This window comes from Zosterops lateralis (assembly GCF_965231275.1).
Source record: "Zosterops lateralis genome assembly, chromosome: 31".
Taxonomy (NCBI): Eukaryota; Metazoa; Chordata; class Aves; order Passeriformes; family Zosteropidae; genus Zosterops; species Zosterops lateralis.
The window spans coordinates 5,305,454-5,318,593 of record NC_139791.1 but is presented as its reverse complement, the minus strand read 5'-3'; the positions used below and the strand labels follow the sequence as shown (position 1 = coordinate 5,318,593).

Here is a 13,140-nt window from a genome sequence, read left to right as displayed (position 1 = left end):
GACATTGTCAATTTGGGACTAATTTGAGTCAATCCTATATATTGTATTTGAAATCCCCTCAAATTCACTTCTTTTCCTGCAAGGGAAGTTTGCTACGATTTTGCATTCATGTTTATGCTGCGGAGTTACAGACTCATCGTAATCATCACTCTCAACCTGAACACTGGGGAGCCCAGAGGGAAAACAGTGCTACCTGTGCCTCAGTGCAGTCAGGCTTCCTGGTCCCACACAGTGGCGTTTTGTTAATAAAATATCTTTCCATTTCAGGATGACAGAACTTAAAACGTGCTTGAAAAAAAAATGGACTTTCTGAAAGCTGCAATTTCAAAATAAATTTCCATAAACTCTTCTCTGCTTTTTTTTCCTGTGTTGCTGGAAAGGAAGGGATATCCAGGGCTGGTCTGGCTCTCTGCTTGCTGGAGTTGTGCCTACTGGGAGCTGTTTCTCCCTATCCAAGCCTTGTCCCTGACAGTGCTCCCAGAGCACAACCCAGCCCTGGGGGCTCAGCTCTGCCCTGCACACCCCTCCCAGCACAGGCCACTGCCCAGGGGCATCTCCCTGGCACCAGGGCCTTAAGGGCAGCTCAGACAAACAGAGATGCTGAAAGCCAAGGTGCTGCTGGCGCTGTCTGTAGGTAAAGGAGATTGAGGAGGCACTTTCTGAGGGAGATCTGAGGCAAATCTACTGATCCCCAGGGTGACAGTGCAGGAGTCTCAGTGACACAGGCAACCCTGACAGCCCCTTTCCCTTTCCTTTAGGAGAAAGCTGAGAGCAGCCCTGGCCATGCAGCACCATCACCACAGCAGGAGGAATCTGCCCTGATGGGGGTCCCTTCTTCCACCTCCAACTTCTCCCCACAGTCCACAGGCAGGCTGAGAGCTGCCCCTGGCAGGTGGCAGATGCCCTGGCCTGGCCAAGAGCCCTCAGGGCTGCAGCACCTGCTCTGCACCACAGCCCTGGGCAGCCCTGGCTGCAGCCCCAGCCTCAGCCCCTGCAGCCGTCCCTGGCAGCAGGAGCCATCCTGCCCTTTCCCTCTGACGGTGCCGAGGGTAGCCCCGCTCTGGAGCACATCCTCCCCCAAAGCAGAAAGGGCAGTAGAGCCATCCTTACAGTGCTGTCAGTCCTGTCCTGGCTCAGCTTTAGGAGATCCCTGCAGCCACAGACTGACTGTGCCAGAAGTGAGGATCATTTCTCCATGCAGAAACTCAGAATTGTCAAAAGTTGTGAAGATTTCTCTGTGAATAATCTCAGAATAATCTTTCCAGTTTCTTTATGCCTCTGTCAGCTTCACTGCTCTCAAGTACCTGCAGGCAGTACCCTCAGCCCTTCTGGGCTTGGAGAGGAGCTGCTCTTCAGGAGAAATGTCTTTTTGAAGCTCTTCCTGGCTGCCGGGACCTGCCTCTGTGCCAGGAGCCCAGCCCAGCTCAGCAGCACAGAAACAGAACAAAGACTTTAATGAGCCTCTAGGGGCTTTGGTGTTGTTTACAGTGGTGTCAGTCCCTGAGAGTGTGTTTAAAAAAACTTTTAGAGGACTGAAAGTGAGATTGAAACTCCAAACTTTCCTGAAGTTTTAATAAATCCCACTGAGAAAGTGTTTCCATATCAGTTAGATCAGGAAACTGGAGACAGTGATGACAGGTGGGGATAAACAAGGCAAAGGTGTCTCTGGTGATGACCAAACCTGGATGTGTTTCAGGAATGCAAAGGGCCAAGGCCTGTGCCCCAGCCCCTGCCAAGGCACATCCTGTCCCTCCCTCAGTTCTCAGGGCTCTTCCCAGGCCACTGGGATGTGGGGATGTGCAATGCCAAGGGCAGCACCATGGGGCGGCCCCTGCCAGGCTGCTGAGCAGGGCCAAGGAGGCAATGAGGCCCCAGGGCTGCAAGGGTCACTTGTCTCCTGCTCATGGCTCAGGCCCAGGCCCAGCAGCCATGGCCCAAGTGCTGCAGGAGTTGGCTGTGTCAGGGCCTTGCAGCTGCTGCCCATCCCTGTGCCCTGTGCAGCCCAGGCTGTCCTACGGTGTCCATGCCCTGCGCCTCTGTCCCTGCAGGCTGTCGTCATCCCCCGGCTGCCCCACCTGGCTGGGTCCTTCCTTTGCTGACAGCTCTGCCTCTTGCCTGCCTCTGCCTGGCCACACACAGCCTTGGGCTGCTCCAGACTCCTTCTGGGGGATGTGCTGCACCACAGTCCTGCCCTGGGAGAGAAAGTTTTTTCGCTTTTTTTCTTACACTGGTCCTTCCTACGTGTCCTTAGCATTATGGAGGTGTTTTTTTTTGGGTTTTTTTTTTTTTTTTTTTTTTTTTTTTTTTTTTTTTTTTTTTTTTCTGGCTGTTCTCTACTATGCCAAAAAGATCCACCATCTCTGAAACCACCCTTCAATCTCTCCCAGGGCTTTCTTCTGCTGTCCTCAGTCTCCACTCCAGAGAGCACTGAGCTCCTTTGCCCCTCTGTTGTGGCCATATGGTTGAGGTTTACAAACCCCATCTTTAGAGATCTCTGGGCCCTTTTCAAGAATTTGGGAAATGAAAACCTTCTGCTCATAGTTTAAGAAAATCACCAGAGGCCAAGACCAGTCAGGCCTGTCTGTAATCACAGCTTTTGTCTGGGAGGAATCCTTGTGTAGACAGAAGTTTGGACATGGAATCCCAATTTTCTCCATTGACACCTAGATGAGAAAGGAGTTTTAATCTCCTGGAAGGAAAGCACTGAGCCCCAGTGTTTGGTGGTAGATCAGAGACAGCCCTTGGGAGGCCAAGATGAGCCAGACTTGTCTCTCCTGGCAGCTTTTGGCTGGGAGCAACCCATGGATATAGGGAACTAATTAGGGGTTATGAATTTCAGCCATGGGCACTTGGAAATAGGGATGGTTCTATTCCATAGGAAGGAAAACACAGAGCCCTTGTGCTCCAGGGGCTGATGAGAGGCAGCCCTCAGCATTCCAAGATGAGCTGAACCTTTCATGTGGCCCCTGGGAGGCCAAACCAGACAGATCTGTTTCATGTTCCCTTGGTTCCATGAGGCCCCAGAGTGTCACAGTGTTCTCCTTGCTTCTGAGGTGTCACAATGGCCCCTTTGCTTCCATGAGGCCCAGCAGGGTCACAATGTCCCTTTGGTTCTGTGGGGCCCTGCAGTGTCACCATGGTCTCCATGATTCCAGGGGGCCTTGCAATGCCACAATGGTCTCCATGGATCCACAGTGCCCTGCAGGATCACAATGGCCCTTTGGTTCTACGAGGCCCTGGAATGCAACAATGGCCTCTTGGTTCCACAAGGTCCTGCTGCTTCCCACTGGCCCCTTGGGACCATGCAGCCGAGCAGTGCCACAGTGATCCCCTTGGTTCCATGAATTCCCACAGTGTAACAATGGTCCCTTGGACCCATGAATCTCGGAGGTGTCACAATGGCCCCTGGGATCCATGGTACCCTGCAGTGTCACTGTGGCCTCTTGGTTCCACAGAGTCACAATGGTCTCCATAGGGAGGACCCAACCAAGCCCCCGTGTCACAGGGGCAGATGAGGGGCAGTCACCAGAGGCCAAGGGCAGCCAGATTAGATGGTGCTGGCAGATTTTGTCTGAGACCTATCCCTGGATATAGGGAATTTTTGAGGCAGAATACCAATTCTGGGCATTAATGCCTGGAGGAGAAGGACGGTTCTTTTCCATAGGAAGGAAAGCATGGAACACTGATGTTTCAGGGGCAGATGAAAGGCAGCCACCAGAGGCCAAGGCCAGCCTGAACTCTCTGTCATGGTAGATTTTGTCTGAAAGCAACCGTTGGATATTGGGAATTTTGGAGGTGGAATCCCACATTTGGCCATTTCTGTGTTGATAAGTAAGAATGTTCTTTTCTACTGGAAGGAAAGTACAGAGCCCAAGTGTTTCAAAGGCAGAAGAGGAGAGAGGTGGGTCCTGGGAAGCCACGACAGCCAGAGCTGTTTGTCCTGGCAGCTTTTGCTTGAGAGGAGTTCTTGGACATACAGAATTTGAGAAGTGGAATCTCAATTTTGACCATGGACACTGTGACAAGAAGGAGAGTTCTTTTCCATTAGAAGGAAAGCACTGAGCCCCAGTGTTTCAAAAGCAGGTGAGAGGCAGCCTTTGAGAGGCCAAGGGCAGCCAGACCTGTCTGTCTGGCAGATTTCACCTGGGAGTTATCCCGGGATGTATGGAGTGTTGGAGGCAGAATCTCAATTTGGGCCATGGGTGACTGGCAAGAAAGGAGAGTTCTTTTCATTAGAAAGGAAAGCACAGAGCCTCAGTATTTCAAAGGCAGATGAGATCCAGCCCTCAAGAAGCCAAGGCCAGGCAGACTTTTCTCTCCTGGCAGCTTTGGTCCGGGAGCTATCCTTGGATATAGGGAGTTCTGGAGGTGGATTCCTAACTTTGGCCATGGGCACCTGGACATGAAAGGTGCTTTTTTTCCTGTAGGAAAGAAAAGCACATGGTCCCAGTGTTTCAAAGGCAGATGAGAGATGGACCCCAGGTGGCTAAACCAGCAAGGTCTCTCTCTCCTGGCAGATTTCATCTGGGAACAATCTTTCCATAAAAGGAAATTTGGAGGAGGAAGCCTGTTTTTGGCCATGGGCCCCTGGAGGAGAAGGACAGTTCTTTCCCACAGGAAGGAGAGCACAGAGCCCCAGGGCTTCAGGGGCAGATCAGCAGCAGCCCTCAACATGCCAGGCTCAGACAGACCTGTCCAGCAGCCCCCAGGAGGCCAAACCAGCCAGGCCTGTTCCATGTTCCCTTGGTTCCATGGGACCCCTGAGTTTCACAATGGTGCCCTTGATTCCATGAGGCCCCACAGTGTCCCCATGGCCCCTTGGTTCTGTGAGGTTCTGTACTGTCAGCAATGCTCTCCTTGGTTCTGCAGTGTCACAGTGGCCACACAAAGGCCCAGGGACTTAAAAGACAGAACATGAGCCCAGCCCATGGTGTGGACCCTCCTTCTCCTGGGGTTTGTGTCTCACCCAGGCTCGGTCCTAGATATTGGTAGCTGTGTGTGTGTCTTTCTTTATCTCTTCTGTCTGTCTCTCTCTTTCTTTTTTCTCCTTCTAATCCTTTTTACCTGGAATGTTTTTGGGGAACTTAACATTTTAAGGGTTAAAGTTTCCAGATAAAATGGGCTAAGTAAATGAAGGTACAGCTATGCTAAGAGTTTTATGTTGAATTGGATGTTTTATTGAATGCTTTGCCAAAGTTCCTTGATTTTCTGTATTTTGCCACTAAAGTTTTGTGTCACTTTCACATTTGTGGGACCCAGTGATGCTCTAATGGACTTGGAGTTTTGCTTCTGACTCCTTGAGCAGCTTCTTCAGCCTTCTTTCAGTGCCTGGGGCTCCTGGACTCAGCCTCAAATCCAGTGTGGGGCTGATTAAAATACAGAATGCCCTCAGAAGCCTCTTGTCTCCCATTTGTCTTCAAGTCTCCAGGGCTTGTGCAGCTGCTTGGAGTCAGTTTGGAGTTCTCTTAAGTAGGAAGATTTCAAAGTGAACTTCATGACTTTTTCTTTTTTTAATCAAGCATTTTTTTTATTATCCAGTTCAGAGAAGAGGTGGTTTCCCAAGTGATCTTGATGCTGAATGTCTCCTTAGGAGGTCTGGGCACAGAGAAGAATGAGCCCCATGCGGGCTGACCCTGTTTGGACAACCTGCTCCTCACCCCAACCTCACCATGTCTGACATTGCCAATCTGGGACTGACATCCCTGTGCCTGCATCAGAACCTTGTCCCCTGAGCTCTCAGCTGGGTGTCCCAGCTCATCGCACCATGTGCCACCTGCTCTCCTCAGGGCTCTGCCTGCACACAGGCCCAGGAGAAGTTTTCCTGTTTGTGAGGAAAGAATGGAAAGGGCTGAGAAGGTTTCCTAAACAACAAACCCACACTCAGGAGCCACATGCTCAGTACAGGCTGACTGGAATGATGTCACCTTTCTACAAGGGACAGTGTGACCAGAAATGATCTCTGTAAGCAGAATTCTCTGAGTCTTTCAGCTCAATTCTCTGTCCCTCTCCTGGATTTCTGTTGCAGATGGAAGCTGCTGGTGCAATCCTCACCTTTAACTCCTCTTTTGAATGCAAACAGATGTTCTCAGGTGTGTAAAGGAAGCTTTGCTCAGTGTTTATGCAAAGCTTTTGTGTTCCTCATGGAGCTAAGGAGACCCTTGAGACACTGCAAGGCCTTGTGTAACCAAGGGTCCATTGTGACACAGCGGGGGCTCATGGATTCAAGGAGACAATTGTGACAGTACAGAACCTCATAGAAACAAGTCTCAATTGTGGCAATCATGGAATCAAGGAGACATTTGTGACACATTGAGGCCACGTGGAACCAATGGTCCATTGTTACACTGCAGATTCAAGAAGAACATGGTGACACCAGGGAACCGCATGGAACCAAGGGTCCTTTGTGGCACAGCAGGGCCTCGTTGGAACCCAGGGGACCATTGTGACAAAGCAGGGCCCAATGGAACCATGGAGACCATTGTGACACTAAGGAAACTCATGGAACCACGGTGACCATTGGGATGCTATGGAACCTCAGAGATCCAAGGGTCCATTGGGACATTGTGGTGCCTCATGGAATCAAACATTGTGAAACTTGGAGGCCTAATGGAACAAGGGTTTCTATTGTGACACTGCAGAACCTCATGGAATCAAGGTGACCGTGTTACACTCCAGAAGCTCATGGAACCAAGGGGCCATTGTGACACTGCAGAACCAAGGAAACTGTTGCTGACAGTACAAAAGCTCATGCAATGAAAAGGCCACTGTGACACAATGGAACCTCATGGACCCAAGGGTCCACTGTGACTCTGTAGGGCCTCCTGGAATAGAGGGTCCATTGTGACACAGTGGGGCCTCGTGGAACCAAGGAGCCTTTGTGATACTCCAGATCCTCATGGAACCAAGGGTGCATTGAGGAACAGCAAGGCCTTGTTGGAACCAAAGAAACCACTGCTAAAAGCAGGGTAACTCATAGAACCCAGGAGTCCATTGGTACAATATAAAACCTATGGAACCAAGGAGCCATTGTGACACTTTGGGCCACATGGAACCAATGGTCTGTTATGACAATGAGATCCAAGGGGACCATGGTGACACTATAGAACCTCATGGCTCCAAGGGGCCATTGTGACACTTGAGAACTTCATGGAACCCAGGGTCCATTGTGAGATAGCGGGGCCTCATTGGAACAAAGGAACCATTGTTGACAGTACAGAAACTCATGGAACCAAGGGGCTGTGGTGACACAGCAGGGCCACATGGAATCAAGGAGACCAGTGACATTTAGGAACCTGTTGGGGGTTGGGTTTCCTTTCCTTTTCTTCTTTTTACCTTGTGGAATTTTTTCCCATTGAGTTGCTAAGACACATGCAGTGATGGCTGAGTGCCTGAGACAGGGAGAGGTGGCCAGGCCTCAGGGAAGGAGGGTGTCTGGTGTCACCCTTCTGCTTTTTGGGAGTGTCTCTCAGAGGGACAGAGATACCACAGGATGAGAGGCAGGTAAAGGACGGGGGCTGGGGCACTTGGGGGTTCTCACTCACTCTCGGCTTTGGGAAGAGGATGGTCAAGCTGCTGCTTGGGGAAAGGAATTTCCCCACCACTGCTACAACCCAGCTGGGAGCTGCCTTTCTCCTGCTGCTGGGCCCTGCACCCCCTGCCCTGCTGGGACGTCCCGCAGTCCCAGCTATCGCCGCAGAGTGTCTGATACATCTCGTCCAGCGCCCCAGGATTTCTGCTCATCCCTGCCGTTCCAGCCTGCTGCTCCCCAGAGTCCTGCCAGGGCCCTGGGATCAGCAGCCCCAGGGGTTTGTGCAGCGAGGCCTCTCTTCCATCCCTCCCGGCTGGGACAAAGCCGCCATTCCCGCGCGCTCCCCGAGCCCGCGCCACAGCGCCCCCTGCAGCCGCGGGGGAATCATCGCACCTGCCCCGCCCACCGGGAGCCACCAGCGCCCCTGCTGGCTGTGACCGGAACTGCAACAAAGGGCTCACTGGGGGCCTGGCTCTGTTTGTTGTTAATGCCACAGTTATTGTTGTTTGCTTGCCTTGTTATACATGCTAGTAAAGAACTGTTATTCCTATTCTCATATCTTTTTAGCTGAGACGACCTTAATTTCAAAATTATAATGATTTGGAGGGACGGGGTTTACATTCTCCATTCCAAGGGAAGCTCCTGCCTTCCCTAGCAGACACCTGTCTTTCAAACCAAGATTGAACCTCACGGAAGAAAGAATTCATGATGATGCTGCAGAAACAAGGAGACCATTGTTGACACTATGGAAGCTGACAGAACCAAGCAGCCATTGTGATACTCAAGGGCCTCATTCGACCACGGTGACAATGGTGACACTACAGAACCTCATGGAACTAGGGGTTTAGTGTGACACTCTGGGGTCCCATGGTACCAGTTTTCCATTGTGACACTGGATCCAAGGAGATCATGGTGACACTACAGAAGCTCATGGATCCAAGGGTCCATTGTGACGCAGCAAGAGCTTGTGGAACCAAAGAGACCATGGTCACACTATGGAAACTCGTGGATCCAAGGAACCAATGTGACACAGGATGTCCACATAAAGGCAAGGGGCCATTGAGACACTGTGGGCCTTGATGAAAAAAAGGACATTGGTGATAGCACAGATGCTCATGGAAACTATAGGATATTGTGACACTGCAGAGCCTCATGGAACTAAGGAGCCATTGTGAAACTGTGGGTGTTGTGAATGGAGAGAGAGAGCTTAGACAAGTCCTGCCTTTGACCCAGATTTCTGGCAGTAGCTCTGTTTGGAGCAGCCTGCACTCCAGATTGCTCTTGGTCACAAGTTTTTAATGATGGCAGATTAGGCCTATGACAAAATGAATTATTCAATAGACAAAATCTTAACAGATTACATAGTACACAAGAATAAAACAAAAAGAACTACAAATAGTCTAAAAGTACCCATATAACAGATAGCAAAGATAGTATAGATTAGGATTCAACGTAATTTACCATCAAGTTGGTGTTCGGGTATGCATAGAATTCTTCTTTCAATTCCCAGGGAAAGTATCTGCAGAGTTCTCATCTGAGCATGTGGGAGAAGTCCCTGCATGTTTCCAGAGTGTGTGTAGGAGGCCTCTATCTCAATGGAAAATGGTGTAGCTTTTATAGTTTAAAAGTAGTGCCTTTTCAGTCAGAAATCTCTGGCTTATCTCCCCTTATCTGTTCTCATACCCAGTTGTTTACTGGGAGTTCTACTCCTAGCACCAGAGGAAGAAACAACTCTCTGGGTCATAACAACTAACTGGCCAAGATTGTCTCATCACTTCACATGGGGGAGAGAATGTCTGGAGCTGTCACACCAGCTGCAGATAAGCTCTTCTGTAGTAGGGGGGATGTCCTGCCACAGTGGGGCAAAATGGAGTCAAGGGCACCATTGGAACTGAAATCCACTGGATAGAAACTTTTAAAAACAGTTTTGAGTATTTGACAGCAGGTATTCTTTATTACAGCTGCTGGTCACTTGAGTGATCGTTTCACCATTCGAGTGCTCCGAGTATGTGTTAGCCAAGGAAAGAACACACAATCGCGAAATTGTATGCGGTGCTTTATTTCAGAGCTCTGGGAGCCGAGCGTCCAGTTCAGACGACCCAAAATTTTGCCTCACCAACATGCTAAAATGAATACAATTTTATACGTTTCTTGTTACATAAGGATTCATGTTAATCATTAAACTCCATTGTTCCATTGATTCCATCCCAAGGAACAATGGTCTATGTGATTCTTGCTCAAGATTCTAGTTTGAGAAAATGATCATATTTAATTACCAAACTAATATCATAATCGACAATTCTAGCATGTGTCTACTAATGATTGTACTGGTACAGATCCTCCTGACCTATCTTTATTCTCTGAAGTCTGTGTTCTACCAGTGTTCCCCTTTTTCTCCCCCCACCACCTGAGCAAAGTTTTATACTTGGTTTAGGTAAAACAATAGCATGGAATAACATCCTGGTTACAAGTGGAGCCGATCCCTGTTCTCGGGCCCTTGCTATTTCAGAAATCAATTTAACCCTATGTTATCACATGGAATGAACAGATATTTTATCGCACACACTGACTACATATTCATGAGCTATCCCCACTTCCTTTGACTTTATTTGATATAGTTGCACCTCTTATCACAAGTCCTTACATGGTTCTTTGAGCTCTGTCTTCGATGTCTAATGTCCTTTTTAGGCGGCAGTTTCTTTACCCCCACTTTTGAGTGAAGGCAATATCCTTGTTTTGCATAACTTCTGTTTTGTCAGCCTTGCAGAGCTGAGCTGGCATCCTGCTTGCACTTTGAATGACTTCTGTTTTCTGGGGTTACATCCTTTATCTGTTTCTTCAAGGCTCTGCTGTTCTGTTCCATTATGTGACAGTTGTAGGTATGGAGACAGAAATCATGACTTGAGTCCTCTTCATCATGAGACAAAACAGCCAGTTTTGTTGTTCAAAACCTTCTTAAAAAGGGAGTTCAAAAGTCCCAGCTCTAGACACTGATTGGTCTGAGTCTTAGCCCCACTCAGCTCCTTGACCAGTGATATCTCTGCTCTCTGGACTGACCATGACTGGCTGAGGTCTCTGCACGAGCTCTCTTATTCACCTGGGGATTTCTAGAACAAGCCAGGTCAGCTGAACTGGACTCGCCAGGACCAGATTCATTTTGTCTTAGCTAAAGACTAGCTGTGACAAATCACCCTTTTCAGTTAAAATTTTAAAAATGCAAAATTGCTCTTTGTAATCCTTCTTGCAGGTGCTTGCAGATAGGATGACAAAGACTATATGAATTTAATTCAAATGAGACTTTTTAGTCAATTTGATAAACTTAGTTCCCCTAGCCAGAGATGTGCCCATGTACTATTGGAGCTGCAGCATTCATGTCTAGGAGCTGTTAGGCAAAATTCACTCCTATCAGGGTCTTTTAGGCTAGCATGTCACAGGTTAGAAGTTACAACTTACAATTTAACACTAGAAAATAGTAAATGATTAATCTTAAAGCCATTTAAAATAAAACACACATCTTTTTGCCTTTGATGTCTCCCAAATGTGTGAGTTTTGGAGTTCAAGTAAGGTGGTGGGTAAATTGTCTTCTTATTGACAATCTTCTGCTTCTGACAAGCTGTTGGCTTGCTAGATTATGTTTTGAATTGATTTAAAAACATGAGAAAAACATGAGAACACCAAAGACTCTTGAGGGGGGTGTACATGCACCCCTCTTTTCCCCTCTTCTTGTTTTAGCAATTATAATAGGAACAAAAGATGTAATTCTGAACAAAATTAATAAGGCACAAGTTATATCTGCTTATATGCTTTGCTGGTACTCGGGGTCTGCTCTTGCTGAAGGGCCTCCTTTTCACAAGGAGGACTTGAAGAGCTTCTTCCAGACAAGGCTTTTCATGTTTATCTATGAGGAAAAAAGGGTTCAGCTTCTGTAAAGCCAAATCAGTTAGTCCAAGTGACTTGCTTTCATTTCAAGCACAGAAACACCTGGGTTTGATGCTTTTCCAGCCAGTCAGGGCCATAGCCTGGCCAGAACTAAGACCTAGATGAGGAGGGCTGGATGGAACACTTCTGCCATCAGTGAAAGCCACAGCTTGGCCTGAGCTGAGCCTTAGACTCGGTGGGTGCTGCACAACTGAGAGATGGGACTTCAAAGAGGGTGTGCAAAAGGAATCCAAGCAGGGAGCCTTAAGTCAAAGCTTCAGTAAAAAAAGGTCAGAGTTTGAATTGAAAATAAAATTTATCGAAGTTTAAGTTGAAGTCAGGGTAGAAAGGAATTGAAGTTATTGAAACCATTGAAATCAGGTATTATTCTCACAGTACAGTGTTACGTACTTGTCGGAGGTCAAAAGAGGCCACAGCCCTAAACAGTTGCAAAATTCTTTCCACAAACTACAGACAGCCTAGTGTTCACATTATTTGGCAGCTTTTGCAAAATTTTTACAAAATTCCATAGTTTTAAAGAACCTTGACAGTTAAATGTGTCTTCCTAGCTCTTGTTCATATCTGTGCTCTCTCTACACCATGGCCTGTACCTAACCAAGGCTAAGATATCTCAATTCACAAGCTCCACTGTGCTCCCCCTTCATCTCTTATCTGTTCTTCTCCAGGTGTTAATGACAGAGTGCCCAGGATTCACCTTGTCAGTCAGCTCTGGCTGAGGCTGCTGCTCAGGCTCAGCACATCAGCAGGCAGGAGCAGGGCTGAGCCTGGCCGTGCTGGACATGCTGCACATCCCCGAGGAGGAGAGGCAGAGCCCGGGACAGGTCTGCAGCTGTGACAGGTGAGCCGGGCTGGGGGGACAGGGTGGCACCCAGGGGACAGCCCAGCATGGCTGGGACAGCCTGGCAGCCTCTGGAAAGCCTGACAGACACAGGGACATTGTGATACTTATGGGCACAGTCTGGCATCTGTTGGGAGAGCCCAACATCCATGGGGACATCCTGGCATCCCTGGGAACAGCATGACATCCTTGGGGACACTCCACCACCCACCTCTGCCTCCTGTCCCTGGCAGCTCCGAGGAGCTGTTGGTGGCTGTGGCGGGGGTCTTGTGGTGTGGGGGGGGAAGGGGGGCAGCGGTGTCACCCCGGCGGTGTCCCCAGAGAAGCTCCAGCACTTGTGTGACAGCCCCGACATCGCCGACATCAGCACCGAGCAGGCGGCGAGCCAGGAGGGCGGCCCCGTGGAGAAGCGGCTCGTCCCCCTCCCCAAGGCGGACAAGCGGGTGCTGGGGAGCCGGGGGGGTTTGGGGAGCCCCCGGGGGCTCGGGGGGACGTGGGGCTGCCGCCCCGCCTGGCGCAGGAGGGGGAGTTGCCCGGGCTGCGGGAGGCTCGTTCCTTGGGGCCTCTCCTCGATGGCCACTCCCGGCTGGGGGCGGGTGCCCAGCGCTCCTTCTGCAGGGAGGTGGCCCCTGCCCGGCTCCGGGGGGACGTGGCAAAGCAGTGCCACGGGCCCCTCGGGGCCTGCCGGGAGCCCCTGAGCAGCCCCGAGCCGGCGGTGCCGGGGGAAGGGAGGTGACAGAATCCCCCCGGGAGGGCCGGGTCCCCATCCCGCCCCCTGGGCACCCCGGGAGCTGCGGGGCTTGGGGACACCGTGGTGAGGGGTGGGCACAGGGGT

At 49.9% G+C, this 13,140-nt stretch overlaps 1 protein-coding gene across 1 annotated transcript in view; it reads left to right on the top strand.

The window, feature by feature from the left end:
• Window positions 1-13,140, top strand: part of LOC310920762 (olfactory receptor 14J1-like) — a gene marked incomplete at its 3' end in the record, with an annotated part of 1,005,486 nt that overhangs the window by 530,264 nt on the left and 462,082 nt on the right. The window lies entirely within an intron of this gene.